General features: G+C 38.2%; 1 protein-coding gene across 1 annotated transcript in view; it reads left to right on the top strand.

The window, feature by feature from the left end:
* Positions 1-732: 732 nt before the first annotated feature.
* The window catches only part of LOC106909478 (uncharacterized), a 37649-nt gene continuing 20726 nt past the window's right edge, over positions 733-17655 (top strand). Inside the window, exon 1 of the mRNA XM_088015342.1 lies at positions 733-954. The gene's annotated coding sequence lies outside the window, so the exon portion shown is untranslated. The remainder of the gene's footprint in view (positions 955-17655) is intronic.

The following is a 17655-nucleotide window of genomic DNA, read 5'->3' as shown; positions in this document are numbered from 1 at the left end:
ACATAGCTGTAAATGTCAATTCTAGACTGTGATTCTAATATTCTGTAAACTTAAAAATACCTACCCTGCTACCATAAATTAGCTTTAGCTAAATCATCATCTATTGTGCCATTTACTTCAAGATGCATTTGTGTTATATTTATATGAGTGAAATTATAGTTTTAAATATATACAGTGTACAGCATCCCACCAGCCAATTCAGAAGTGCCATTTATTGTCTTGAAGCTAATTTCCAGGACTGTGAGAAAGAGAACCGTGGATGTTAGCTTGTGCAGTAGTGCTAAGATACTAAGGCATTTTATAAGCATTTTTAGGAGTCTCAAAGATTCTATTCATGGGTGTCTGTGGTACCTAGCCTGGTATCTAGACATATTATATTAGCATATAGATGCTAAAAACAAGGAATAATCTAAACTGTACCTGGTGGTCTCATGTTTTTTCAGAAAATTTTTAATTTGACCCAGCTGAGGTGTTTCTGGTAGTGGGATAGTTTTATGAAGTCTTGTGGATGTATCGTAACACCCACAAAAGCCTCCCTTTCCAGCTTGAATTTGACCTCAGCAAACGCTGGCTAACCAAAGTCAAACCCTGCCTTTAAATCTTTCTGCATGTGAAGAATGCACACAGAGGTCCAAGTCAAACGAATATCTTCCTCCTCATCGTGATATATAGTTGGTTCAGCTGGTTGGGTTTCCCTTTTTTTCCCCATCCCCCCCCCTCCTCACTCTCCTTTGCTCAGCCTCTACTGCTGCAAACATAATGTTCCACTGGTGGTTTCCTCTTGTTTTCCCCTTCCTTTACTCTTGCATGTACAGATCCAGTGCTTCTCGTCTCGCTGCGTGTTCTGCTCCACCCACCCAGATAAAAGTCAAAGATTTCACCCGAGCTGCTGGAAAGCAAACTCCTCGGAGCTCTACGATACTTCCAACTCCGCTGCTGCAGCCACAGTGAAAGGTAGGTCATCTGTCACCACTTCCACTCATGGATGGGATTGTACATTGTAGATGTTTTCAGTTGGATGTTTGATTCCTAGAAAACAAAGTTACTTTTTAGATTTTTCATGACTAAAAAGCAGTTCTGAAATCAAAGATCACACGCTTAATAACACACAGCTGACTAAAGAGGAAACACTTTGTTGTGGAAGCTTTTGCATATCATATATGACATATTTCTTCATGCAGAGAGAAAAAGGAATGAAAATCCAGGAGATCCACCTGGGAAGAATAACTCTGGATTGTGCTTGTTAAAATAAATGTGCTGTGCAGCATCTTGACAGGATTCAGCACAAGTTTATGGAATGGCTTAACATTTTGGGATTTTTGCTTCGCACATCTGTCAGTAGCACTGCTGGAAAAATGTCGACTGGTTTCTGGTTTTTAGCAGCGTTAAGAGGAATTTAATTTTCAAGGCAGACTGGAGGAAAACAATTTAAGTTGTGAGCTAAATTCTTTTTGCTTTTAGATGATATTTCAGGATTTGTGGAATTTAAAAAATCCAACCTGAATTCTGCTTCTTTTCCCTTCAACTGTTAAAACATCAGGGGCTTTGGGCTTTACACTCTTAGTATAGTGAAGTATTTCTTTGACTCATTTTGGTTCCAGCAGAAGAACATGCTTTACTGTAATGAGCTTCACAGACTGTACAGTGTTATTAGTTTCTTGACAGTTTTTTTAATGGAACATAAAACCTGAAAGCTCTGGGTCATAAGATTGTAAGAAAATTTCTTTCAGGTTTTCACCAAGCCAAAAAATATCATATTTAAGGGCAAAAAAAACTCTTATATTTCATTAACTGTTGGAGATCTTGTAGTTGTCAAGCAACTCGATTCTAAGGATTCACAAATAAGTTTTTCTTCTACTTCAGTAACAACATTGTGTTTCTTAAGATGCTTTCATCTTTTTTTGTTTTTTTTCTGAGACTAAGTGAAGAACATTTGTTCCAGAGCTCTAAACTCAATTCTTTTACATCGCTCTCTTTCCTTTTTGGAAGAGAGCATGAATCTGTAAAAAAATGAAATCCCTTTTTATTTTCAGTTCTCTACCAGACACCTAGAGGTTTTGGGTCAACACGGACTTTAATCTGTTAATGTCCTTACATAAATCCCATGTTCTATCTCAAGAAATGTAACCTCTCTACATGCTGCCACCACCATTTGTCACTGGGTTAACTTTGTGCTTTTGATGATACTCAGTTTTGTTTTGTGGCAGATATTTTTGTGCCATTTGGAATTGTGAATGAAAAGTTAAATTTCTTTTTACAACTGCCTATCAACTTGATTCTTAGGGTGCGTTCACACTGCAGCCTGAAGTGACCCAATTACGATTTTTTTGACGTAATGCAACCTGTATCCGATCTTTTCATGGAAGTGTGAACAGCACAGGTCAGATTCTTTTTCGAATGTGACTAGGGTTGCCACCCGTCCCTTAAAATACGTAACCGTCCCGTATTTGGCTGTTAAATGTAGCGTCCCGTATTGAACCGATACGTGACGTGATTTGTTCTGTATTCTATAAATGTGGATGTGTAATAGTAAAGAAATGGTCCCCAAGTACTTTATATAGTAGGCTGCCCCAGTCATTGTTTCACTCACGGTGGTGTTGCGATATTGTGCCCATCTGCTTTCTGGGTAACACAGTCCAACCGACACGCTGCCGCCGAAGTCTCCCTCCCTCCCACTTCCTCCCCCGGCTTAAAATATATAGGAACTGGTTCCTCGGTAACCCTAGTGGGAAGAAAAACAACAAACATGACGGACTATATGAGGATTAAATTGTTAATATGTTGCTCCGGTCGGACAACAACTTCAAATATGTAATCTATGCTCCACCGTTAACCTCCATGTTTACTTCTGCAAACACTGAGCACTTCTTCTTTTTATGGCAGTTGGCAGAACACTGAGAACGCTGACGCTATTGTGCTCTCTAGTGGGCATGCGGGACACGTTCAAGTCGTTTGCCCGTTCATGCTGCAGAACGCATACAGGTCGCATTTAATGGCAGTGTGAACGGGCCCGGCAAAAAAATCGGAATTGCCAAAAAATCAGAATTGGGTCACTTCAGGCTGCAGTGTGAACGCACCCTTAGAAAAACCCTATTATCAAGACGAAACATTTGATTTTGGGGGAACTTGAAGGATGTTTATTCGGTTTCCTTTTAGATCAGTGAAGGAATCCATTTAAGCATGGTCACAGGTTCTGTGCGTTTCTGAGGCTCAGACTGCCTGAAGGTGGTTGCATTCCGTCGTCTGCAGTTTGAGTTCTGGCATCACATAAGCTCCAGCTTTCCAGCTTCTTATTAAACGCTGCTGTTCAGTAAAACTAAGTCTTACATGCAAGTCCAAACAGTCAGCGGAACAACCACCGGATGCAGATGAAAAGCTGTATAACGGGATTAGGAAAAACTATTTCTTTTCATTTTATAGATGAGCAAACCTACTGTTATTAGTGCAGTTATTGTGCTCAAGATGTAGATTTGAATGTATATTTTTGTAATTTTAAAACTGGGTCAGCATTTGGGGTTCTGGAAACCTGTGAGTCTACCCAGCTGGTGTGGGGCCTCAGTACGTGTTGCAGTGTGGTGGGTTCCTAGCTGACAGGCTCTGTGTAGTTGTTTATTGTGATTATTATATTTTTATTTTTCTGACATATCATGTTCGGCAGTGTGTCACTAAGAGTTGCTATGTGAGTGTCAAGGTGAGGCCCAATGGTTTTACTTTCACAAGCAGTGCATTATTGCTTTCACCATGATAAACACTCTTAAAGTGCCTAAACCTGCGGAAAGAGAACAAATTGAGATGAGATAAAAAATATAATGGAGAACGACATGAGATTTTACAATTACATTGAAGAAAGCCTCAACAGACTGTATTCTGCTTTTTTGGTGATTTTTGCCACACTGTAAAAAAAACCGGCCTCAATTTACGGTAAAAAACTGGTAGCTGTGGTTGCCAGAATTTTACCGTCTGTATACGGTAAAATTCTGGCAACCAAAACTGCCAGTTTTTTACCGTGTTTTCAAAATACGGTAAAATTCTGGCAACCAAAACTGCCAGTTTTTTACCGTGTTTTCAAAATACGGTAAAATACTGGCAACCAAAACTGCCAGTTTTTTACAGTGTTTTCATAATACCGTAAAATTCTGGCAACCAAAACTGCCAGTTTTTTACCGTATTTTGAAATTGCAGTATTTTACCATATTTTAAAAATACGGTAAAAATACTGGCAACCAAAACTGCCAGTATTTTACCATATTTTTAAAATGCAGTATTTTACCGTTTTCTAAGAATACAGTAAAATTCTGACAACCAAGACTGCCAGTTTTTTACCATATTTTGAAATTGCAGTATTTTACCGTATTTTAGAAATACGGTAAAATACCGTATTTTTAAAATACGGTAAAATACTGTATTTCCTAAAATATGGCAAAATAAAAAATTTAAATGTGGTTTTGCCGTAGTAAATACGGTCATACTGCCTGAGGCATAATATCTACATACGTGAAAAACATGGTCAGACTGTATGATATATTGACATTTTATTGTAAAAAAAACCCCAAAACTTTATGGTAAATTTTTGATCAGTAATTCAAGATAGATGATACAAGAAGAACAACTCAATGCAGAAAGTCAAACAGAAAAAATCCCCAAAAATTCAAAAACAAAGGGTTGAAAAACAAGGGGTTGATAAATTAAAGTGAACAGCCCTTATTTGGTGTGTATATCACCATCAATTGTTTAGATTTGAGCTTTATATCTTGTTATAATTCCATGTTCATGAGGAGTCATTTCCTCATGAAAACATTTTTGCGACAACCTCGGATCTCCATGGCAACCATTCGGTAGTGCTTCAATGCTTCCTCATGCAACACGCCACCCGTTTATACAAAGCTCCGTCTTGGAGCAGCAATCCTTTTCTTCTTTTTTCAAATGTATGTACCCAAACAGAGAGAACCCTTGTAACATGTTAAACAATTTTACGTCCAACTTTCAGTACACAAATTGACTTTAAAAGTTACAAATATAACTGTTTTAGGCAATTTATGAAATAGATACTCACCATTTATCTGTGTCTCATGAAGGCCAATAAGTTGTCTTCAACAATTTATGTAAGTTACAATTCCTGCAAGCTAGCAGAAACAAAGTTGTAAATGTGTACACTTTTCATACAGGCAAACAAATAGATACACCTGAGACAATTTATGCTATGTTAGTTTTTCTCAGTCACTTTTGGTGCATTTCTCAAGTCATTGTTGGCATTTACAAAACAATAAGCGCATTTCTCAAAACAATTTGTAAAAACAGCAAAAATAGCATTTGTTTGCTTGAAAAATCCTTAGTTCAGCTCTCAAAATTATGTCAGTTGACATATCAGTGACTCAAAATAATAAGTTATAGTTTCTCTATGTGCAGATAAGACAGTCAAATTGATTAGTCATGGGAAGGGACTACAAAATTCACATTTACGCTTTTGCTGTAATTTATTACATGCCATGGTGATTCAGAAAGAAAAAGACAGAAATGCAGAGAACAAAAAAAAGTAGAACATGAACCATAGGACAATCTCCTCATGGAAAACTGTATAGTGCTGTAGAAATTACATAATTACATTACATTTTAATTTCCATCGTCATGCTGACAAAGGTTCCTCAGTGGGGTTAAGGAATGAACAGTAGGGTAGGAGGACCTCCATCAGCATCGTGTTGTGGGTCGCAAACCATATCCTGATGTTGGTATTTCTGCAAAAATAGCAGAAACTGCTGGTTAGCAGCCTTAGCTAGCACACTGTGACTTTACTGTGTTGAGTTCAGGACACCACAGTATCCTGAGCCATGCTCAACTAACAAATAACAAAATGAAAAACTCTCTAGACTCTTCTCTACTAATAGCACAATATTTAAAACCAAGTGTGGGATTTGTGAAACTTCAATGAAGGGTGACTTCACAACTTTTATGATTTTGGATAACACTAGAATTGTTCTTTATTGAAGTTTCACACATCAGATAAAGGTTTCACAAATCCCACACTTGCTTTTAAATATTCTGATATGAGTTGAGAATAATCTAGTCCACATTTGAAGAGTCTAGGTGTTATAGTGGTTTAGCTAGAGTAAAGAAAAGATGCTGATGTTAGTGAAAAATTAGATGGAATTGCCCTTTAACCATTTCCCAAATTGGAAGCAGCAATTGGAAACCAACTTTAGCTTCATCCAAGCAAGAGGGGCTAACATACAGTTCTCTTAATGTATATGAAATCTATGGTCGGCATGAAATTAATCTCAAATGCATCATTTAATCAAATACTCTCATAAATGATGGTGGCGTTGGCTGTAGGAGTTTGCTTTGCAATCGGTGGGTTGCCAGATCAACAACTGTTGAGATTTCAGTTTGGTGTATTAAAGGCATTATTAAAAAAGAAACCAAAATATCACACCAGCATTCTGTTCTTTGTAAAAATTACTTTTGCAGTCTTATTTACGGTTTTACATTGTAGATATAAATATCAGCAAAATTTGTAATTTTGGCTGATTAGTACTGTTAAGTTTAGATACTGCTGGCAATATTACAATATTTTTCTATGAATTACTTATATTTTTACAATATATTTCTGTATTTTCTACATTCATGACTGTCAAAATTACTTAGGATATATGTTTATTGAGTTATGATAGTTCCACGTATTTTCTATGGTAGTTTAATGCTTTGGATATTACAGTCAGTAACTGTTGGTATTTTACCATTTTTTACCATAGATTTACGGATTTTTTTTGCAGTGTCAACTTACTGTAATTCCATGTATTTTCTACAGTAACAAAATGTTTTGGATATTACGGTCAGTAACTGTTGGTATTTCACAATTTTCTACCGTAAATTTACTGACTTTCTTTGCAGTTTCGACTTACGGTAGTTCTATGTAATTTCTACGGTCATGAAATGTTTTTGGATATGATGGTCAAAAACTGTTGGTCTTTTACCGTTTTTTACCGTAAATTTACTGACTTTTTACAGTGCATACACTCAACAAAACCTCTTTTTTTTTTTTTTACTTCAAACCTTAGGACAGTATTTCAACTGTGCATGGTCAGCAGTTACCATAGCGTGTGCTGATTGTGATGTAGCTCAACGCTCAACACCACCACCATTGGTTGCTATGCCTCTAGCATCTGAAGTTATGTTTACTTATTGTTCATGTCTCGTTCTTCACTCTGTTGCCTTTTATCAGCTCTACTGAAAACCGAAAATGCCTCAAAACAAATCATTTGAGAGCAGTTGAGGCATCTTCTCTTACATCTCCATCAGATAACACATGCTGACTGCAACTAGCTGGAGCTCTTCAGATGGTTGTCACATTCCAATGTTTTAATATTACGATACATCAAGATCTCATCACATCCCAATTTTCAATAATGAAATTTGTCTAAATTGATGTCAATAAATCATAAAAATAATAAAATCAAGCTTAAGATGTGGGCTGTCTATGTCATAGGATGAGATTGTTTTGTCAACCAAAACAACCCACAGCATTCAGAATCCTTAAAATTTCAGTCCGACTACGATCCAGTTTGTTGAAGGAGTCTGAATGCTGAAACTAAATCCAAAAGGTTCTTCAATAGGATTGCCACCCATCCCTTAAAATACAGAATAGTCCCGTATTTGGCTGTTAAATGTTGCGTCCCCTATTGAACCGATACAGGACGCGATTTGTTCTGTATTTCTAGAAATGTCCGATCACACACATATCAACACCATGTGTAACAATAACAACCGAAATAAAACACAGGAAATATTAAGGTCAACTAAATTGTGGTAGCCGGATGTAAAAAGGACGCCCTGAACGCTACGGACCGACGCCGTTGTCACGGTTGCCTAGACGGACACTACACAGCCACGGTGAGCTGCTATCAACCGCGTCTTTTTAAAATGTCCTCAGCCCGATACGCCACCATCCTTAGAAGTAAAACTTCCCGTAAAGATATAGACGTGAGAGGGAAGACCCAAATCCCAGGTTGAACATGTTAGTGAGGATGAATACAGGCAATTAAAACAAATGTGTCCATCGTGGCGCAGTGTGTTGTATGATAGAATGGATCAGGAGAGGAACTGCAGACCCGCTAGAACCTAAAAGAACCAGACATCAGAGTCTCTTCATTCCTTAATCATCTCCTGAGGTTGATATGGTACTGAACATTTTGCTATGAGTAAGTTTCTTATTGTGCTTTTAGTCGACTATATTGGTTTAATTATTTGCTTATTTAATGTAGTATAATAATATCAGCCAAAATAATATAAATGACCATTGAAAGATCAAATCATTAACAGATTAACAGTAAATACATAAATATGTCCTACTTTAAAAAGATTTGTTAGGGGTTTCTGTTTGTTTTATTAAGAAATGTTGACATCTTTTATTAATTCAGTGTTCAGTGGTCATTTAATGTATTATTAATGTCAGACAGCCCAGGGGCGGTTCTAGATGGGGGCCAACTGGGGTATTTTTTGTAACCTTCACAATTTTACTTTAACAATGAATTTAAAATTATAGTGCTGCACTTTTAGCTGCTGTATAGGATCATGCTTTCCATCTGCCAGGAATCTGCAATCTAGATCTCTAGAGACAAAAATGGCTCTTTGACTCAATTATTATATCAAATGATGAAATATTGCTGTTTTCTTTTTTTATTTCATTTTTTTTAAGTGTTGCCATGAAAAAATCACTGACTATCCTGGCCCTTGTGGTAAATTTAATCTAGAACCAGCCTCCAAACCTAACTCCTTATTTGTATAAATATTTTAGTAATATTCTTTACAATACCAGAATGTTCACATCACAAATGCTTTTCGAGCCCTGTCTGAGGACACATTTTGATTATTAAATGAGGTGTTATGATCAGTTACTCATTACTTGAGCAGTTTACCAAATACATTTTACACTTGCTTAATTAAACTTGTTTAAATACTACTCTGACTAGAGTACAATTTTGGAGGACTCTATGCATAAACGATTGCTCTATGGATCACTTTTTAAAAACAAAAACATTGCCATAAAATATTATCTATCCCTGCAGTGGCCATCCCACCCCATGAGAGTAGGACAACAGGCACCGTGGTGTCCCTTATTTTTATTTCTGAAAGGTGGCAACCCTATTCTTCAACAAAGTATTGTTTTAAAGGTGTGTTAATTTATGTGACAAAACCTTTATCAGATAATCTGTGAAGGATAAATTACTTTTTTTTTTAAAAGTTGGGGAACATGATTCATAGGATGAGATTTTTTTGATCACCAAAAAACTTTTGTATGTTTTCCATCCACCATTTTTTTCCAAATAAATTGAATTGCACCTTGAGAAAAAAACAAAGTCTCAAGTTTCTCACCATCCCAACAGAAACTATTTTCATAGCTTGGAGAGATTGTGTGTTATAACCTCACAGCTGTTCACTACCATGCAGACTGTTCCAAACATCTCCCCAAACAACAAAATGACCTGCAGACTTCATGGCTTAACCACTTCAGTCATCAAACACAAAACTGCATTTTCACCACAGGTCCACTTTTATTCACCACTACTTCAGTTGCACATACAGTTGCAGATTTATGACAAAGTATGTTTTCTCCAAAATCCTAACTAGACAGAGTTATAACTTTTATGAACTCTTATTAAACAGAAAAACAACCTGGACAGCGGGAAGAGGGAGGATCATATTTTAGCTTTTAGTGACAGTTTTTATATTCGGATCTTGTAACAGATTGAATTTTTTCAGTCATGAATTTTGAAATTACTCATAAAAGACTTTATCCAAGATGATACAAACTTGCGCGGGACAGAATATTTACATAAACGCACACAAATGAGTTGAGGCATGCAAGTTAAGTGAAATCACTCAAATTCAAGGTAACGTTTAACTACCTCAGCATTATTTTTTAGTATCTGCCTCATTCTAGCTCTTAAATCATCCTCTTTTCTGTCCTACTTTATTTTCTTTCTTTCCTTTTTTATTTATAGCCCTGTTACAGACTGGCAACTCAGCCTCTCGCCCGAAGCGTTCGCTGGAGATAGGCACCAGCACCCCTCCCAACCCCACTAGGGTGTAAAGAAATGGATGGATTTTATTTATATCATAAAATCCAGTTTGTTTTTCAGTCATTATTATAAAATATAAGTTAAAATAGTTAAAACATTATTTCCCATGCACATTTTACCGATTGGCTGCCAGTCAGGCTTATAACGCTACTTCGCTCCTCAAGCTAGCATAGCAGCTTAATAAACGTAATGGAAAAGTCTCTGACAAGAAAAAGATCAAAGTTCTGCTATGGAAACCTTAAGAACTCCTAGCTGACTAAAATTAGAAGGTATGACGCAGCATTCATGACAAATGTAATGTAATGAATGTAATTGAATAGTGAAAAAGAGTGAGAAAAAACGTTCTCAACGTTGATGTTTTATGTTTTGTAGCACTGTCTTTGGGTTAGCAAAGGTGGTCCCTGCCTGGATGCTAAAGCTGTTTGAGGAGTCATGACATAGAAAAGTTTGGGAAACCAACAATATTTTCATATTTATATTCTGAAACCATTTGAATAAATGTCTGATAAAGCTCTCTATTTGCTGCTTTCTACCCTGAGCAGCACCATGGTTATGTTCTTTAGGTTTAGCTCAGTGTTGCTAGCCTTTTGGATTAACCAAAATGTTGCAGTAGGGTTTCATTACACCTTAATACATCCCTCCACAATGCATCTAGTGTTTGTTGGAACGTCCTGCTGTGCAGACACTGCACACAAAATCCCATCAGCGCCCAAAACCACCAGTCCACTTGAGAGAATCCAACTCACACAGGTGTCACCATCAGACGCCCATTAATGCTGGTCTGAGAGCTTCACTTATGCCGTCAAGGCTGCGTTGTTGATACCCTCTGTGTCTGAATTCAGATTAAAATGTGGGAAATCTTTCGGGGTATTTGTGGTTTGGTTAAGATTAGATTGGAAAAGATGTGATTCATGCAACATAGCGCCTCCCCAAATGAGAAACAAAAACACAAAGATCATTTTTTCTAATTTTCTCCCCTCAGTTTAGATAACCATAGCCAGATGTTTTGTTTCCAAAGTTGAGCAGCAGTATGTCCTCGTATTGTCACCAAATGGTTGGTGAAAATACCGATCAGGCCTTGTTGGATAAAAACTCTTAATAGTTGGACAGTTATAAGGACACAACTTCATCACAAAGTTGTAAAAAGCCAAGTAGAGATTGTTGTCAAATTAAAACAGTCTGTGTTTACTGATTTGTAAGTAAGCATACCCGCGTGAGCGGGTATGAAATTCTCGTAGTATAATGACTTATACCATAGTATAAATTTACACTGAAATTTTACTGACTCTATAACCACTCTGTAGAACATGAGCTAATTGCTCTTGCTTAAATGAAAAGCAAGAATTAATCTCACCACTGCTAAGTTAATATAATAACAGTTTTAACATTGATTTATTTAGATTTTCATACAAAATGTTGTAGTCAGTTTTATTGGCTTATTCTGCAAAACAGTTTCAAGAAACTTCTGTGGCGTAAAAAACTACAAAAAAAAAAAAAAATCAAGCTCTTCCATTTCGTGTCTGTTGAGTTTGTAACAAGGGGACACAAACTATTTTGGTTGGTCGTGTTTACAGGACAAGTGTTGTGTCTTTACTCCAACATAGTATATTTAAAAGAAGGATTCAACTCGAAGGTAAAATGAACGTGACTTCTTTACTGAGTTTCACTTTAGTCTCAACGTTACACATATCAATACACTGGCGGATAACCTCTAGATAAGTCAGTAGCTAGGGGAGTGGTTCCGCTGAAGTAAATAGATCTGTTTTATATACTACAACAAGTTTCTCAGATTTTCCTCCGGCCGCGCTCATTAACTGACTGGCTGACTAAATGGACAAAGCATTTGGTATGGTTTGATGCTTCATGTAACAGGAAAAATAATAATAAAATAATATAAAATCAGCGTGATGCGTGACTGCGAGGCGAGCGCGAAAGCTCCTCACCAGGCTGAACTTGCGTGATGAGGTTAGCGCTGGTTCATTGACCACTAACAAACCAGTGGGAACACAGACATAAACTTCATCAGCGCAGACAGAGCCAGGCGCTGGGCAGCATGTTGAGATGGAAAAGCTGCATAAAATTCTTGGTCCATAAATAAAAATCATTCTCACCGCTCGCTCAACGCACCTCTGAAAGCGCGACTACAAGTTATTCCCGCTGTTCACGTAGAGCTACACAACCAGAGCTAACGCGGTGGGTTTAAACTCCTAGCTTGATCAAAAACTCTGGAAAGAAACAATTATCACAGGGGGTTGATGTAAATATCCATACAGGTCAGCCTGTGTCCAGTTTGAGTGAAACGAGGCGCGCGGGATCCGCGTTGAGGTAAACTTAATCCAGCTGCTGCTGCGCGCGAGGCCACGCGCAGAGGCGGTGTGATTGGTCCGGCTTTAAATGCATCAATTATAAACCTATCTTCTATAAACATATCTTTTGGAAATAAATCTGCTCCGCCAGTGAAACACTCAGAGCAACAGAGACGCTTGCAATCCGGCTTTAAAAAAAAAAAGAAAAAATTTTTTTTTTTTTGTTTTGTTTTGTTTTATTTGTTTTCCTAAAAACGTAAAGAAGGCATGAGCCTGGTGGTGGCACTAGTAAAGCATGGCGGTCCACCATACACTGGGGGAAACCCTGTACTTGACACGCTGACCATTTTAAAACCAGCCGATCTAGGAAAGCCTTTTACTTTCTTTGGTGTTGGTTGGCTGTTCCCCAAAGATAGGCAACAAGGAAGCTTTTGTGCTAGTGTTAGTGCTACAATTGTTTCTACTGAGCATATTAATGCAGCCTAAAGTATCTTTGGTGTTTGAACAATTACAATAGTTATAATGATTTTTAGAGGCAGTCTTAAGTATTCCACAGTAGATCACCTTTAGACCTCCTTTGCTGTTTCGTGTCAATGTAAAGTAGCCTGTTAGCCTTGAAAAGATTTGTCTTTCACTATACTCAAGGGAAATTCGAAGAAACTTTGTTTTTACAAACTGGGGCCATTTCTGCTGATGCTTTTCATAAAACCAGTGTGGGCCACCAAACAAATTTTAAGAAAAGATTAGAGAGCTAACTAGTCATGAGCTCCTCCATGAGGCATATCTAATGCCTCCACATCTTGAGGCATTAGCTGTTTTGACTCATATTCACACAGTTCAGGAAATATATTTCTGCAGTTTAAAAGCACCAAATTCCCCAGTGGAGTCTGTGGTTTTAGCATAGGATACATTATAAGATCTGGTTACTGGCCAAAACACTTTCATTGCTCACAAAAATATTCATTCACTTGGAGGGTTTTTCCACTTATGAGTCAGTGCAAATATGAAAAAAGCTGAAAAAATGAGGAATGTGGCAAAACCACCCTGCAAAAAAAAAAAAAAAAAAAAAATCTGATGGTCAAACTGAAGGCTCAGAAATGCAGACGCGCCTGGGATGCCTTTTTCTTCCTGCTGTGTGAGAAAGTGGAACATGTCATGAGAAATAAACTCTAATGTTCAAACCGGAGTGTATAAAGCTCAAAGCTGCTATTAACTGCTATCCACAGACATTAGATACTCTGTTTTGACAGAATTCAAGGGCTAACAGGAAATTTTTTTCCAAATAATTTAAGTTTTCTTTTTGGGGCGGGGGAGCCTGGGATGAAAATTGTGGCTAGACGTTTGGTGACTTGTGGTTCTTAGCGCTCCAAGAGAAAAAGAGAAACTGTAAGGAAGATAGATGAATCGATAGAGAAACTGTCTGGTGTTCCTTTATGCTTTCTTACTGACTTTTACTTTTTAAACTCTTGAACTGAATATCTGCTCCAGGAGGCTCAGCATTCTTAATACAAAGAAACTGAATACAGACATGAAAGTTGAATGAGAGGAAATCAACATTGGATTTCAAAAGATGGAACTACTTTGTAGTTGATAAGTCAACTATGAAGAGAGAAAAGGGAGAAAAGAAAAGCAGCTTGTGATGAACGTGGCTGTGGATTGTGGAAATAATAGCACAAATCTGGACTTATTTGTTGGAATAATTGAGTATTTTTATTATTGTCTTTCTGCCTGTTAGAAGTAAATAAAACAATTCTAAAATGAACTTTGGCGCCCTCTGCTGCAAGTTCAATATGATATTATATTAGAACATCACAGTAGTTGGACACAAAGATTTTGTCTTTATTATACAGTGATATTTTTCAAATGCATATTTCATTTTAGTTTGATGAAAGTGCCTTACAGATATTGAAAAATAAAATCACTTTTCTCAGAAAATAGGATTATTCCAGGCTATTAGTAACAACAACAATAATAACAATATTTTTCAACTAGAAAATAACTGGGGCCTGCTAAAGTGTGCCTGTCGGTTTGGACCCAGCGTTCTGATGCTAAAAATTAGCATTAATGCTAAATAAAGCTTCAATGTAGTCAATAACTTGTGGAGAGTGTCGAGAAAAGTCGAGCTCATCCCACTTCCCCATGCTGGAGATTTTAGTTTAATAATAACAATAAATAAAGTTATCTTTAAAACTAATTACACAGGTGACATCAAGACCCAAAAGTAGAGTTAGACGGTAATAAAATTAATCTGGTTGTGTGTGTTATGCAAACTTTGCTTTTTTCTATTTAATCATAAAAAACCATAATCAGACAGAAAGAGAGTCATGGAACAGGAAGACCATGTTTCCTGAAGAAAGAGGAAGCTTCCAGCCTGCAGTGAATAAAAATAGTTCAGATTGCTCATTTTGAGCATTAAAGGTTTAAAGAATGAAATCTAAACATTTTGAGTAATTGGATAAAACCCAGAGTAAAATACTTAAATTAATAATGATAACTTATGATTAAACCAATAATTAATATTGGTTTAGCCAGTGGTTGATGTTGGTTTGATTATAAGAATATTTTACATTTACTCTTATACTTATGGAAGTACTTACAGGTGAAACAAGTAACTGTAACTTTGGTATCAAATAATTAGAATAATGGATTATTCTTGGTTTCTTTTCAGAAATGTCTGTAATAACTGTGAATTAACATAAGTGGCATCCCTGGGTGGGCTCCGACTCTTTAGAAGAGGCGGAGCCCTAGGAAAGTAGGCGGGTTACAGGAGGAGAGTTCTGAATAACCTGCTTAGAGTAGCAGCTCTACAAGGGTAGAGTGTTGGTGACTGAAAGGCCTCAGTAACTACACGGCGTGTGGGTGAGGGGAGCTCACTGTGGACAGTGACCACGTCCAAACAGTGTAGCTAGTAGCCAAAGTAGATTGAACCCATCCCTGCTCTAAGGGCCCTAGAGAGGCTTTGGGGTCAGGCAAGTCGAGGACAAAGACAACATGGAGAAAGAGGAGGACGACGCGCGGTCGTACGTCCAAGAGATCGAAGCAATCCCACGAGGAAGTGATGATCAAGGCCCAGGAGGGCAAAGCCAGAGAAAAGAAGAACAATCCCTGTCTAAATCCCTGCTCCAGTCAGCCCCAGTGAGAGTGATTCTGTATGGAGAGGGATTCGAGACATGGACTCAAGTGAACCAAAGGATGTTTCATCAGTACCATTATGGCACCAATCAAAACAACTGAAAGAACACCTGAAGATGATGCTGCAGATGAAAAACCACTACAACTGCACCCGCTACAACTATGGGACCTGTCTTGTGGTGGTTCGGCATCCAGTGGAAGTGAGCAAGAAAAGTGGATCAAGAAAGGTTGTCTTTGTCGGAATCGAGAAGTGGGACAGTACTCCCAGAGGACGGGAAGTCCCAGAAGAACATGTGGAAGAGGTCGTGCGAGGCATGCATGAGGCCTTGGGACATGCAGGCGTACGACCTACACGTGAGGAACTGGTGGAACAAAACCTGTGGATCCCGGTGAGAGAGGTCCAACGCGTGCTAAGGGGCTGCGAGGTATGTGGTCAATACAACGCAGGCCGCCAAGGGCAGTGGATGGAGGGGTTGACCATCAAGAGCACCGTCCCCTGGGGCTCAATCTGCTTGGATGTGGCAGGCCCCATGGGGGTGAATGGGAGGAAAGGTGAGAGATACCTCCTGGTGCTTGTGGATTCTATGTCGGGATTCGTCATCATGAAAGCGGCCAGGAAAGCAAACGGCAGCAGCGTTGTCGGCATGCTGGAGCAGGTGTGCAGTGCCCTGGGAATCCCGAAGGAACTGCGGACGGATAATGGGACACATTTCCCTAACTCACAGGTGGATCAGATCAATGGTGTCAGAAGTTTGGGGTAATGCGAGTGTGAAGTCAAATCAGAAAGGAAAAAGAAAAGAAGAAAAAAAAAAAAAAGGTCATGCGCTTCCACACGGACCTAAAAGAGGGACGGACAAGGAAAAAAAGAGAGAAGACGGAAGTTAAAGCCGCCAACAAAGAGGACAGGAGTTTGGGACTTTTTGAATCACAGATCCTAGTCAACCTGTGTACAACTGGATGATCTTTTAGATGAGCAGAGAGGCAGCCGGTAAGACATAAACTGTGTTGTTATGAGATCGGACCATAAAGTTGTCTACAATCCAGTTTGGCCAATCGGATCATTAGTGACAGCTGAGCTGAAGTGGTGGATTGCAGCGGCGACGCTTGCCGTTCATTGATTGATGGATTTTTATGATTAAGTTGATTGTTGTATTGATGAAATGGATTTGGGTATCAAGTTCAACTGTTAATTAATTTACCATCAACTGCAAAGAATAATTTAAAGCTAAATTTATAATAAATATTTATTATTAATGTTGAGAAGTAGATGTTGTATGTTAAGAAATGTATGTGTATGAAATGTAAATATTAACCTGAAATGCACTTTAAAGTCAAGTAAACATAAGTTTAGTTACTTGTGTATTTAATTTTGATTATTTTGTATGTTTAATATGTGATGGGTTGCTTGGTATTATTTATATAATTTGCATCTAAGTGAAATTAATTTAGACGAATTAGTAATTATTATTTTTTGGGTTTGTTTAAAGGTTTTTACCTGCATCCTCTGGATCAATGGTGAACATGTCCATACACTGAAATAAATGGAAGTAAAAGCAAGGAAAACTGTTTGGTCCTTCGAGTAAAATCCCTGTCATTAAGAGTCTGCATGGGGTCATCCATCCCTTTTCAAGTGAGGAAGTTGCACAGTTTAGAAAAGAACTTGACATGCGAGTTTACTCGCCGCCCTACACCCCGCAAGCCAACGGGATAGTTGAACGCACCATTGGACTGGTTAAGAACTGGATAGCTAAAAATGCTAACACCAACAGCTGGAGCACCAAGGCGGTGGAAATTGAAATTGGGCAGGCCCTAAACGACAGACGTCGGATTGGTAGACCCGCCCCGTCAACGGAGCTCAACCAACGACTGTTCACCACGAAGGAAGCAGGGCGGGGCTCCAACGACAAAAAGGAGAAGCTGACGCCCAAAGTGCCATTTCGTGTGGGACAGAGAGTGTGGGTAAAAGCTAGAGAACAGCCTGTGAACGCAGCAGTGAAACCAAAGTTTGAAACATCAGACACCGTGAAGCAAATACTGGACAGGAATACAGTATTGCTAGAGAGGAAGGGGATCCAAGGAGTTGAGCAATTGAAGCCAGTTCCTAACTAAAGTAACCAGAAGCCGGTAAAATGGCCAGCGGATCA

The sequence above is a fragment of the Poecilia mexicana genome, unplaced genomic scaffold (assembly GCF_051168715.1).
Source record: "Poecilia mexicana isolate PSO_F unplaced genomic scaffold, ASM5116871v1 scaffold_2, whole genome shotgun sequence".
Taxonomy (NCBI): domain Eukaryota; kingdom Metazoa; phylum Chordata; class Actinopteri; order Cyprinodontiformes; family Poeciliidae; genus Poecilia; species Poecilia mexicana.
The sequence above is the reverse complement of the archived record's forward strand: the minus strand, read 5'-3'. Positions and strand labels throughout refer to the sequence as shown.